Genomic DNA, 12,248 nt, shown 5'->3' on the forward strand with positions numbered 1-12,248 from the left:
AAACCAATTACATCGGGAATCTCCAGGGAGCTCCTTAGGCAATTCTTGTGATTGGCCAGAGCTGAGAAAACCTGCTCCTCGACCCTGAAACACTTCAGTCACTTTCTGGCCCCCCATACGTACCATCAGAATTGGCCCCTCAGTTTCAGATGGGAGCCCCTCCAAAGTGACCATCTAGCCAGTGTCCTCCTGAGGTGCCTGCAGAATTTCCCAATCCCAGCTGGAGGCCAGCTGCCCAACCCAACAGCAGGTTCTGTGTTACCCCACCCTCTCCCTCCGCTCCCTCTCCTCCCCCCAGGCAATGAGGCCTGGGGCCTTTGTTCTCAGCCAACAGGAGTGTGACCTACCCACAGTTCAGTTTCAGCCCCATAGGCTGGCCACTGTCCTCCTCAACTTGTCTTCCTCTGCTGCTCAGCATCCACCTGCAGCCCAGCCCAGCCCAGCCCAGCCCAGCGCACTTCCCCTACATCCAGGGTCACATTGCTTTGTTTTCAAAAAGACCTGGGGTGCCTTCCCTATAATACCCTCGGCTCACCCGTGTTTCTATATATGACATAGTGCCCTTGGGGAGCTCTGGGCTTTGAGCACATAAGCTCTGACTTCCCCAAACATCCAGGATTCTGACAGGGTGCTGCTGCTATGCATGCCAAATCCTGAGCTTCCATAGTGAACTCAAAAGTCAGAGATGATTCTGGTTCTTTTCTTTTTCTCTTCTTTCTTTTCTTTTTCTTTCTAAGTACTGCTGGAGATTGAGCCCAGAGGAGCTCTACCACTGAGCCATGTCCCCAGCCATTTTTATTTTTTATTTTGAGACAGAGTCTCATTAAGTTGCTCAAGCTGACCTGAAACTTAAGATCCTCCTGCCCCAGCCTCCCCAGGCGAGCACTACTGTGTCCAACTCTGCTTCTTCTTCTTTTTTTTAAAAGAGAGAGAGAGAGAGAGAGGGAATTTTAATATTTATTTTTTAGTTTTCGGCGGACACAACATCTTTGTTTGTATGTGGTGCTGAGGATCGAACCTGGGCCGCACGCATGCCAGGCGAGCGCGCTACCGCTTGAGCCACATCCCCAGCCCCTTCTTCTTCTTCTTTTAAATGTTTTTAGTTATAGATGGACACAAGAGCTTGATTTTATTTATTTTTATGTGGGCTGAGGATCAAACCCATTGCCTCACACATAAAAGGCAAGCCCTTTACTGCTGAGCCACAACCACAGCCCCCTGGTTCATTTTTGATTGTTCATAACATGCACCAGTCACTGGTAGGTGCTGTGATCACCTGCTAAGTCTGTGAGAAATATGCACATGGAGAAAGTCACAGTTCCTGCTTTCAAAGGCCTTCTCAGGAGAAAAGGAAAGGACACAAGGTAGTGTCATTTGAATTCCCCAAAACCTTCCCAGGAACTCCAGCATGGTATAGGGAATATTGCAATTACTCCATAAATGTTTGTTGAATGAATATTTGCTGAAGTGGAGCACAGAATGTTCCTTCCCTGGTATTAAGATAAAGAGCGACATCTCAGGAGTCAGAGGCAGAATAAAGTTCCAATTGTAACAAATGTTGGAGGGCAAGGAGAATAGAATGAGCCAGGGCCTATAGCCTGGCCAAGAAGAATTCATTAAGATCCCTTTTGGCACTCAGCCAGGTTTTTGGCTTCCAAGGGGGCTTGCGAGTGCCCAGGGTTTGTCCAGAGGGTCTATAGGTCACCACACCCTCTGCCCACACGAAGGATAACTAGACAGCCTAAGAGGCAGGACCCCTGAGCAGCTTTTTCTTCCCCCTAAGAGGTCTTACATGGCCTGGGGTCTCCCCTGTCCCTCTGGAGGAGCCCAAACCAGCCCCAGCCCCCATCACAGTGTTTACCAAACAGGTGGAAGATGCTTTGGACAAATGGCCACCTGGCTGTGGGAGAGGGGAAGCCCCAGTGGACGTCTCTGGGGCTTCTGTGTCCCCAGGGAGACATGACTGGTGGAGAAGCCATCGCTGGCTCCCCGTAAGCTTGGGCTCTGACCCTTGGCCTGGACAGTGGGGAACAGGCCTCGGGAGCCTGGAGAAGGGGGCCTGGAGGGAGGGCTCCAACCCCAGCTGCCTAGCAGTAGGTACAACAGGCCGCTGGGGCAGCAGAGACTTGGGGGGGGGGGCACCACCACCTGCTTTTCCTTGTTTTGTTTTCAGGGCACTAATTACTGTGCTGAGCTCTGAGCTGCCTAATGAGGCCGTTTGGATTTCCTGTTGTTCTGGCTTCCCAAGACCCTTAAAGGGCCAGCATCATTCTGGGAGCATGCCCTGAGTGGGACATGAACTGCTCTGGCAGGAGTGAGCACAGAGGGGCTATCCCTGGGCTTGGCCTGCAGGCCTGGAGCAATGAGTGAAGAGGGGCTGGTCCAGTTCACGGCTCCCACACCCTCCATGAGTGCCCACTCAGAAGTGCCCACTCCGGAAGCAGGAGCTTCAGAACCCTGTGGCCTGGCCAGAGTGCAGGGTAAGGAGGAGGAGGCAAGGAGGCCAGGGCTGAGGAGGAAAGGCCGGTGATGTCACCATTGCCCAGACTGTGAGAACCACTGCAGCACCAGGCAGGAGGGAAACGCTGTGACGTCCTGTCCCCCCCGCTGGAAAATAAACACTTGTTGTCTGAGTAGCCAGCGCCATTTCCGAAGGGGCAAGCTGGCATGGATAGAGGCCCAGAAACAGGCCTGATCCTGGCAAAGTCCTACGGGTCAGACTGCACCCAACTCAGCCTTTCTATTGCACACCACCCAACAAGGATGCATGTGCCCTTTCTGTACCTTCGTAGCTTTTGCAGGAGCTGAGCACAGCTGGGGATGCCAGGGAGCCCACTTCCACGCTTGCTGCAGGGTGCAGGTGGGCTGGCAGGGCAGGTGAGGGGGCACCATCTGCCTGCCTCTGATTTGAGGCACAGCCTCTGCACCGGGGACCTATCTATCCCAAATGTGTCTTGGGCTATAAACACCCAGGCTGTGGTTCTCTTGGATCCCTAGGAGGTCTGCCTTGTAGCGCCCTCCCCCACAGACAGGGTGACGACATTGTTGTTCTTATACGGGGCCTTCCGCTTAAAGTTCCGGCTCCACTAAATGGTGGGAATGAGGGTCCACAGGACAAAGTCAGCCTGGTTCCCGCAGCCACCTCAGAATGGACGGAATCCCCATTGTGTGCGGGCGCCCTGTGCCCGCCCTCCCTTACCCTCTCCGGACATGCCAACAAACAGCTCATTGAGCCTGGGGAGGGGCCCCGAGGGACAACAATGTCCCCCAGCAGGCCAGGGCAGTGAGCTCAGCTGGGGGTGGGGGCTGCCATGGAGGGCGATGATCTCAGCCTGGGGAGGGTTGGTCCATGAGACAGGCTGACCTGAGCCTGGCCTTCCCCATGAGGCTGAGAAGGGCTGACCTGGGCAGCCTCACCCTGGCTGCCCCACCCCTGACCAAGCTGGAAATGGATCAGCATTTCTCACGCTTAAACTGCCCTGGCCCTGGGTGCCAAGCAGGTGCAGCAGGCAGGACCAGGGACCAAGCAGAACCATCCCAGACCCTTCCTCTGACTATGGACCCTTCCTCTGACTGTGCTATTCCAGAAGCCTCACTGATGTCTAGACCATTAGCACACACTGACCACAACAAGACTCAAAACAAGAGCATGCATTTTCTATGATCAGAACCATCTAAAGATTATGGGGCAGTTTAGGGAGGAGATGAGAATTCTATTCCTGGAGGAGTTTATATAGAATTATATAGTTAGTTATATAGAATTGATCTACATGCCCTTGAGAGTTTGCTCACCTTGAGCTTATATTTAGAAGTTTCTAGACATTGGGCCCCCCAAGATACCTCTGAACTCCCTTTGTGAATTCCTGGCCTGATCCAATACTTTCTGCTCTGCCTGGGCTGCCAGACAGGGCCTCAGGCCTCTGAGGGATACAGGGGGAGCTGGGGAGAGCTGGCCAGTAGAGTGACATGATCTAAGCTCCCCCCACTCACAGTACAGGAGCTGGGAAAGTCTGATGTTACTCTCATGTTTGCAAGGGTCTACTGGAAAGTAGGGGGTTAAAGGAGGGAGCAGCTGCCAACACAAGGAAAGTATGGGGCCTGTCCCAGCAGGTCATCAAGACTCTGGCATTCTCAGGTACCCAGCCATCTACTCGTGGAAGCTGCCAGCTCAGGGCCAAGACCTGGGCATCAGTGCATACTTGGACACCAGCCACAAGTGCAGAAAGATTCTTCACTGCCTCTGGTCTTCTCTCTGTGCCTCCCTGTCCCAGATTACTCTGTGTGCCACTGCCAGATGGTTGCTGTGTACCCTCTCCTGCTCAAGAGCCACAGGCTCCCTAATGCCTCAGTCAAGTCCAAATTCATCTGCTGAATTCATGGTAGACTTCCATACCCTAGTTACCTAACTCACATCTAACCCTGTGCATGTGAAGACTCTGCCCCGGGAGATGTACCTACTTCATTTGCACCATGATCTCCCCATGCTCCCTGCCAGGAATGCCCTCTTCTTTATCTAGGTTCTGCTCTTTTTCCCTTCTCCCCCATGAAGCCTTCTGTGACCCTTGGGGCCCCAGTCCCTCTCTGAATACTGATTCTGCATACTGTCACACTCCTTTTCATGTGCCTCAATCTTTTTGTTTGTTTGTTTGTTTTTTGGGGGGAGATTACTGGGGATTGAAGTCAAACACTGAGCCACACTCCCAGCACTATTTTGTATTTTACTTAGAAACAGGGTCTCACTGAGTTGCTTAGCACCTTGCTGTTGCTGAGGCTGTCTTTGAACTCATGATCCTTCTGCCTCAGTCCCCCTGATCAGCTAGGATTACCAGCTTGCGCCACTGTGCCTGGCTCATATGCCTCAGTCTTAATCTCCATATCCCATGGACAATACAAACTAAATCATATGTCCCTCAGTGGCCTCACTAAACAGAACACAGTGCAAGGCACATGGTAGACCTCATCTGAAACTGAATGGCTATTGGATCCAAACTGTGAGTATATGTGTGTTGCACATGAATGTGTGTGCATACACACACAGGTCCCAGGAAGACTGACCATGGGTTCTATAGCTCCATGCCCCAGATGGAACAGAACATGCACTTTACTTGCCTTCTTTTCTATTGTAGAAGTTTTTGTGTGGGGGGGTGGGTTTTGTTTTGTGGTTCTGGGGATCAAAGCTAGGACCTTGTACCTGCTGAGTACACACTCTACCACTGAGTTTCAACCCTAGCCCTTGGTAGCATGGTTTTTGTTTGGTTTTGTTTTGGTATCAAGGTTTAACCCAGAAGCATTTAATCACTGAGCCACATCCCCCAGCCCTTTAGCCCTTTTTATTTTTTCACTTTGAGATTGGCTCCCATAAGTAGCCCAGGCTGGCCTCCAACCTTTGATCCTCCTGCCTTAGCCTCCCCAGCAGCTGGTATTACAGGTGTGCACCACCACACCCCGCTGAAGCTTGTCTACTTCTAAATGTACAGAGTTTACTCAAGCTGTTAATGAAATCCTGATGCTGTAGATCCTATATGCTATTACTCTGGAATTGCCTATGAGCTCTCAGACCTCAAATTCTGAGACTTCAAAGTCTGTCCCTTTGCTGCAAAGTTCAGGTGTCTGGACAACTCCATCAGGCTTGGTTTTCTGAGAGTGGCATTCAGAGGTCTAGATGCAAGAGAGGCAATGTTACATGGGCTCATAGTGGCCTAAACTCTTTGGGACAAAGAAGGAACCCAGCTCTTGGTGCCTTCAGACCTCTGTGGATTTCTTCCTGTGGACAGTCTAGACACCAGAATTCTCTGGGTAGGAGGTTCTCTGCTAATCACAAGGAAGACAAGTTATTCATTAGCAAGCATCAGCATGCAATTCTCATCAACTCCAGGGGAGAGTTCAACTTGGATTAACAACTGGGACACACAGTGTAGACACTCTGTCACAGGAAGTTCTCCCATATGTCTAACCTAAATCCTTCCTGCAACCATTTAAGCCAGTTTCCTCTCATTCTGACCATGGTAGGAGATAGAGACGGCCAGTCATTACTTTCAGCTTAAGACCCATCACCTACTTGACCATGGCAGTCAGATTCCTCCTTAGCCTTCTCCAAGATCAGTGACCTGTGTGCTCAAGCAGCTGTTCACAGAGTTGGCACCTGTCCCCAGTTCCTTTCCCCGGTTTCTTTCTCTGTGTATGAGAGTATTTGAAACAGTACTTCCTGGTTCAGGCCTAACCCTTCCTTCCAGGGAGACTGCTGGGGACTAAGGCTAGTCTGAGTAAGCCCCATTCCCAGGTTCCAGCTGCTGGAGAGAGCCAGAGGTGTCGTCCCATCCCCCATGTCTTCGTGGTTTCCTTCAAGGCCTGGGTGGCAGCTGGGATCAGAGATCAGAGATCAGAGGTTGTGTGGGCAAATGAAGAGAGGTCAGAGTTGCTTCCAGGAGATGAGTTGTCCCTCAGCAAGGGAAGGGGGAGGGCACACAAGGATCAGGGACTCCAAGGGGTGGAGATGAGGATGGGTCTTCACTCACAGAGGACCAGAGGCAGAAGAGAGGAGCCAGGGTTGAGCAGAAGATAGGAAGGCTTCCCACCCAGTAAAGGTCACAAAGAGGTTGCAGGGATGGGGGACCTGTATGCTGGGGAGGGGGTAGGGGAAAAGACCATGAAGGTTGGCCTGACCAGGGCAGGCAATGGGCAGGTAAGAAAGCCTCTCTAGGGAGGAAAAACCTCAGGATAGGGAAGTTGTTCCAAGAGGTGGCTGATTCAAACTCAGATTCTGCTCCCCCACTCTGCTGTGTCCTTCAGCACAGGTTCTCTTGGCCCAGTGAATCTCAGGAGCACCTTTCCCCTGTGCCCTCTCTTCTCCCACCCTGTAAGTCCCCTCTGAGTCTTCCGAGCCTTTAGGAATCCAGTCAGGAGGCAAGGACTGGCTGAGGCAAGGACTCTAGCCTGGGGGGTCTCTACACAGAGGACTGAACCTTCTCTCCAGACACTCCCTGCCACCCCCCAGCCTCCCTGCTCACTGGCTAGGGTGGGGACAGGAAGGAGTAGGGAAGGGGAAGCCAGGGGCTCTGGGAAAGTTGCTGTGAAGGCTGCCATAAACCCCAGCCTCCTCCATGGCTGGAAATACCCGCTCGTGGCTCCTGGCCCCAGCTTTCCAGGCATCCCCTGGGTTTGGCAGATGAAGCTGGGGCAGCTGCTGGGTCACCATCAAGCAAGCCCTTGCAGCCAGGCCTATCTCAGCCTCTGTAGCTGCCAAGTCTTTCCACTGCCCCGCCTCTCTCCCCTTCTCTCCTCCAGGCCAGTGCCCAGGAGACCTGGGGAGAGCTTCCTACCCACCATGAGTCACAGTAAAAAGAAGGTTTCAGGACCCTCAGCTTCTCTCTTGCTCCTACTATCTCTGCAGACCAAAGCCATTCTTATGGAGGAGACAGCTGGTCTGCACCAGTTACCTGAGTTCCAGATACCACCCATACTGAGTCTTTAGAGAAAGCCCAGGAGACATGGAACTAGCCTAGGCCCCCCAGGCTCCTGGGTGTCTGGAAGAGAGGCAATGGGAGGCACTCCTGGTCTCAGGAGAAGCCAGAATACCACTCTGACTCATGTCCAGTGGTCCCACCTACTTGGACATCCTTTATTTGGCATATCTGGGTCATGGGTCTTGAGCCATCAGCCAGTGGACAGTCTAGCCCAGTGAGTATTCTCTCTTGGTGACACAGGGAAGGCTGACAGTAGCCTCAAAGATCAGGACAATTCAGAAGCAGCCTCTTCTTCTCTTCATGGCCATTGCTCTGAAATACCAGCCTCCAGGAGGAGAGGTACCAACTTGAGACTTACTCTTGACCTTGGGGGAGAGTCATCTCTAGAAGGCTAAGGGCACAGGCAATCGTTTTACATTTCACATCTTCTCCAAACCCATTCTCAAAACTCCAGTCTCCTCCCTCCAGTCAAGAACTTTGTCACACCCTCTTCCCGTGAAAGGTCCTCAAATGATTGACCTTTTCACACTTTCCTCTCTCTTTCTACCCCTACCCTTTGCTCCTTGTGTCTCATCCCCTATGAATGTTTGTCTTGGACTCTCCTCTTTCTTCCCCTTCTCCCTGGAATTCATTTGCTGTGAGAGATTACCCCTCTAATCCAAGTCTGCCCTTGGCTGGCTGCATGTCACCTGAGGGAAAGGTGAAAATTATTATTTATTAGGCCTTGCAAATGGGTAATCTGATATAGTCCCTTGGTCACTCTCCCAGATCACTAGTATTATCTCCATTGCACAGATGAGAAAACTAAGGTTTGGGTTGAGGTAATTACAAGACCAAGAACACATGGCTAGGAAGTGCTGGGAGCCAAGTCCCTATCATGTTTATTTACCAGACTGACAAGAAAAGGTGGGCAGAACCCTCATCCCACCTCAGTGTTCCACCCAGCTCAGCCCCCTTGAAATTCTTCAGAACTCAGTGTCCCTCAGTGCCCAAGGCCCTCCCCTTCCTTCTCACAGGGGCCCTCACATTTTATCTTCAGTCACTGCATCCTGTTCCTTCCTTGAACCGCCCCCCCCTCCCAAGCGAGGCCACGGCCAAGTCATCATTTGGTCTCCTTGGCCAGCTTCAGGCCTGACCTATGGGGAACCCACTCTGTCCGCGGGAAAAACCCGGAGCGGGCAGTTCCTTGTAGGGGCTCCCAAGAGAGGTGCACAAAGCCCCGCAGGGCGCTGCCAGCTGAGCGGGAATCCAGTCCTTAACCGCTGGCGCCCCTCGAGGGGAGGGGCGAAGGCGGAGGTGGTTCTGCGGCGGCATCTGTCCCAGGCGGGCGGGAAGCTGCTGCATTAAATTGTAAAATCGATTTATTGACCGGCAGGTGCGAGCAGCGGCAGATGGAGAGTAGCGCTGCCGGGGCGCATCTGCGGGGAGCGGCGGCATCGATCCTGGCCCCCTTTTGAAACCGTCCGTCCTAGTCCTTTCTGCCGGCTCAATCGCAATTGCAGGGCCAAGGTCCGAGAATCAGTGGCGCCTGAGTGGCTAGGGTAGCTCGACGCCCTTCCCCTACCCCCTCCTGGCTGTAGGGCCTGGGCTGAGCCCCCACGGCTGGCAGACTTTGCCAGCCCCACTGCCCCAGTTGGCACGCGGCGGGTCGGGCTGACGCGTGGCAGCGCCCTGCGGCAGATGAGGCACGCGCCGGCCTCATTTCAATGTGAATGGATCGAATGGAGCAGCCATGTGGCAGCAACAGTTTGCAAATCTCCCCGCCTTCTGTGCAGCTCTCGGGCCGCCGCTCCCTGCACGTGGCCCCTTCTCCGCATCCACCACAGCAGCGCCCCTCAAGGCTTAAGCGCTCCGCCCCAGCCAGGCCTGCTTCCCCGCCCCCAACCTGCCCATCGGGCTCTGTGGCAGGGACCCCACTGTGTTTCTACCCTTTTGCAGTGTGCCGGGTCGAGAGCGCTGTCCCCTGGGAGGAATGGAGGAGGTGGGATGAGGGGTAAAACTACTAGAGAACTCGGAGCTGCGCCCACGACTCTGCGCAAGGCTTGTAGGCCACACAGCTGGGAAGAAGTGCAGAGACTTACGGCTCCGGCTCCGGACGTACTCCAGTGACCCGGGGTCAGTCTGAGTGCACTGCGGAAGGCAACCTTGGTGTTTCCTGGCTCCAGGTGCTAGTTCTGCCTGCTGCGGGAATGATGTGTAGTGGTAGCACAATAGCCAAGCTGAAAGGACCGCAAAGTAGAAGACCTCTTGGGGCGGGGGCTGTGGTCCTCAGTGTGAAGTCAGGCTTCCACCCTGGTCTGGCTTCCGACGCTGGGCAGGGTCGAGATTGAGGAACTGTGGATCCGAGAAAGACTCGCAGTTAGTGGGAGCCCAGGTTGGTCTGAACCAAGTCGAAGTCCACTCTCCAGGGCGTGGTCAAGCGTCTACATCAGTCATAGGATCTGTAGACTCTGACGAAGAGTCCCCAATCCAAGTGATCTGCGGCCTCTTTATCGCTTCCCTGCTTCCTACTCTTTTTTTGAGCCCCAAGAATGCAAATTTCATCCTTCCGCTGGAGTGTGGAAGTGAGGTGTTCCAGAATTGGGGTGTCTGTTCAGAAACATTCAGGCCCGTTCACTTGGATTCCCTGCCTGCAGCGTTACCCTTTCCGGCTCAGCAAATTGGGCAAAATTCTACCCCAGCAAAATGGAGTAATAGTAGGTACTCAGGGATAAGGATGGGGTCCTGGCCAGGTAGTGAGCTTTTGGACAGCGCCCCATGCAAACAGGTGTTTCTGGTAAGGAGGAAAATTTACTGTTTTCCTCCAGGTTCAGAGACTATCTAGAACACTAGAATCCCTTGCAGTGATCCCAACTTTTGTTTGGTCCTTGACCATGGGCAAAACGTTTTGGGGATGTTAGTCCAGGTGTATAAGAGGATAGAGAAAGTTCCAGATCTGCCAGTATTGATAGAGATTCCTCCTGGGGAAATGGATGTCTCTCTTGAGGGTCAGGGAAGTGCCACATCCAAAAAAAGGATCATGTTTTTATGAACTCCCAGGCCAGGATTTAGGAATGGAAGCGGACAGAGCTAGGTGGGGCTGGATGCCAGCTCAGAGAAGAGCGAGGAGCACCTTCTGGCATCCTAGGCAGGTCTAGAGAGCCATAGAGTATTCACGGAGAGAGGATCTGGAAGCCCACTTGCCAGGATTGCCGGGAGGCACACTCTGGGCTCCCCCTCCCTCGGGCCTGGGACTCCGCCTGCCCATAACCTACATTAACTCTCGGAGCAGCCTGGGCCCATCTGCCGGCCCCCGCCCCACCTCGGTTCCCCACGCCAACCCGCTCGCGCCAGATGGTGGCTGGGAGGGGTGGCCGTGCGTGGGGGACCCCGGAGCCCGTCGCCTCACCTCGCCCCTCCCCCAACCCACGCTCCCAACCTCTTGTATCTCATCCTCCCGCCCCCCAATCCTCCACCACCACCACCCGAGTCAAAAAATCAGACCATGCTTGGTATTGGCAGCTGTTGGGCTCCGCGCCGCGCCCCCCTCCCTGCCTGCGGCCTCCCCCGGGCCCGCGACGCGTCCCCGCTCCCCCCGCACTGATCTTATCGTTCGGCGACAGCCATCACTGCGCGGGCGGGCTGACAGCTGAAGCCACAGGGCCCCCGCCGCCCTCAGCGTCGCAAAGAGAGAGAGACCTCCCGGGCACCCTCGAGACTGGGAGAAGCTGGCCCTCGCGGTCTGCGGCCTCCAGGGATCACGCCGGGTTCCGGGAAAGCAGCTGCGCCGCTGCCTCTCGAAGTGAGGCCACCCGGGAGAGTCGCGCGGGCGAGACGAGTGAAGCCGCCCCAAACTCAAACAACTCGGTGCGACTCCAGTTCCACCTCACATCCTGCCCTATGAAGGAGAGTACTCGGGCCTGCCTGGTCTCAGTCCCTCACCTTGACTCTCCAGTGGCCCGAGTCAACTCTGGAGTCAGGAGAGTTCCTCCCTGCCCCAGCGGAGCTACAGGACGCGGGCGGGGGCTTGGGGTTGCTGGAGTGGGGGGACAGGGTGGGCAATAGGCGATGGAGCTGAAGCTGGACCCAGGTGAGGGAGGCCCTGAAGGAGGAGTCAGAACCTCATTAGCATACAGCTGAGGACGCGCCCCCCTCCTACCTCGGGGACCACGCCCCGCCTTCCCCCACCTCGGGGACCAAGTGTCTGGGCACTGGCACGAGCCAAGCCCAGGCTGGGGTCAGAAGTGAGTAGGCACGCGCTGGGCACGCCCCCGCAGCTAGAGAGGGAGACGCCCACCAGGTATACTTGGAAGACCAGAATCTTAGACGCTTGGCTCCTAGCCTTGCTCCGAGTGGTCACTGAGAGGTTAATGCGTGCGTTGGCTTCTCGGCTGAGCAGGGGACGCTAGGTGGGTGGGCGCTGATAGGTTGGAGGCCGATGAGGCGAGGACTCTCGAAGCTCCGGGAAAGAAAAGAAGGAAATAGAGGTCCTCCGGTTCTGGTTTTCGCTTTCTGGGCTTAAGTTCTTTTTACCTGCTCCAAGACTGCAGGTAAATAACGCCCGCCGCCGAGGCACCGCCTACGGGGACTCCCTAGTGTCTCCGCCTCCTGGACCATCCGGGAACCACCCACTGACCCCCCTCTGTTTCCCTCGGCCACCCTCCTATCCTCCGGCAGCCAGGGTCTCAGCCCTTAGCCAGGCGATCATCTCGGCACGCGCAGAGCTGGGGGGTGGGGGCCCAGTGTTTCAGAGAGGAACCAAGGGGCGGGGACTTGCGCGCGACTGGCTAGCGGGGGGGAAGGGGT

At 54.8% G+C, this 12,248-nt stretch overlaps 1 long non-coding RNA gene across 2 annotated transcripts; it reads right to left on the minus strand.

The window, feature by feature from the left end:
- Positions 1 to 8,347: 8,347 nt before the first annotated feature.
- On the minus strand, positions 8,348 to 12,241 carry LOC139704718 (uncharacterized). Of its 2 annotated transcripts, XR_011706658.1 has the most exons (4): positions 11,740 to 12,241; positions 11,385 to 11,544; positions 9,545 to 9,797; positions 8,348 to 8,801 (listed from the first exon to the last, which is right to left on the minus strand). It is a non-coding gene; the product is annotated as an uncharacterized lncRNA (long non-coding RNA). The 2 variants fall into 2 exon arrangements; XR_011706657.1 differs by having other exon boundaries at positions 8,348 to 9,797.
- Between the last annotated feature and the right edge of the window lie 7 nt (positions 12,242 to 12,248).

This window comes from Marmota flaviventris, chromosome 2 (assembly GCF_047511675.1).
Source record: "Marmota flaviventris isolate mMarFla1 chromosome 2, mMarFla1.hap1, whole genome shotgun sequence".
NCBI classification, from domain to species: domain Eukaryota; kingdom Metazoa; phylum Chordata; class Mammalia; order Rodentia; family Sciuridae; genus Marmota; species Marmota flaviventris.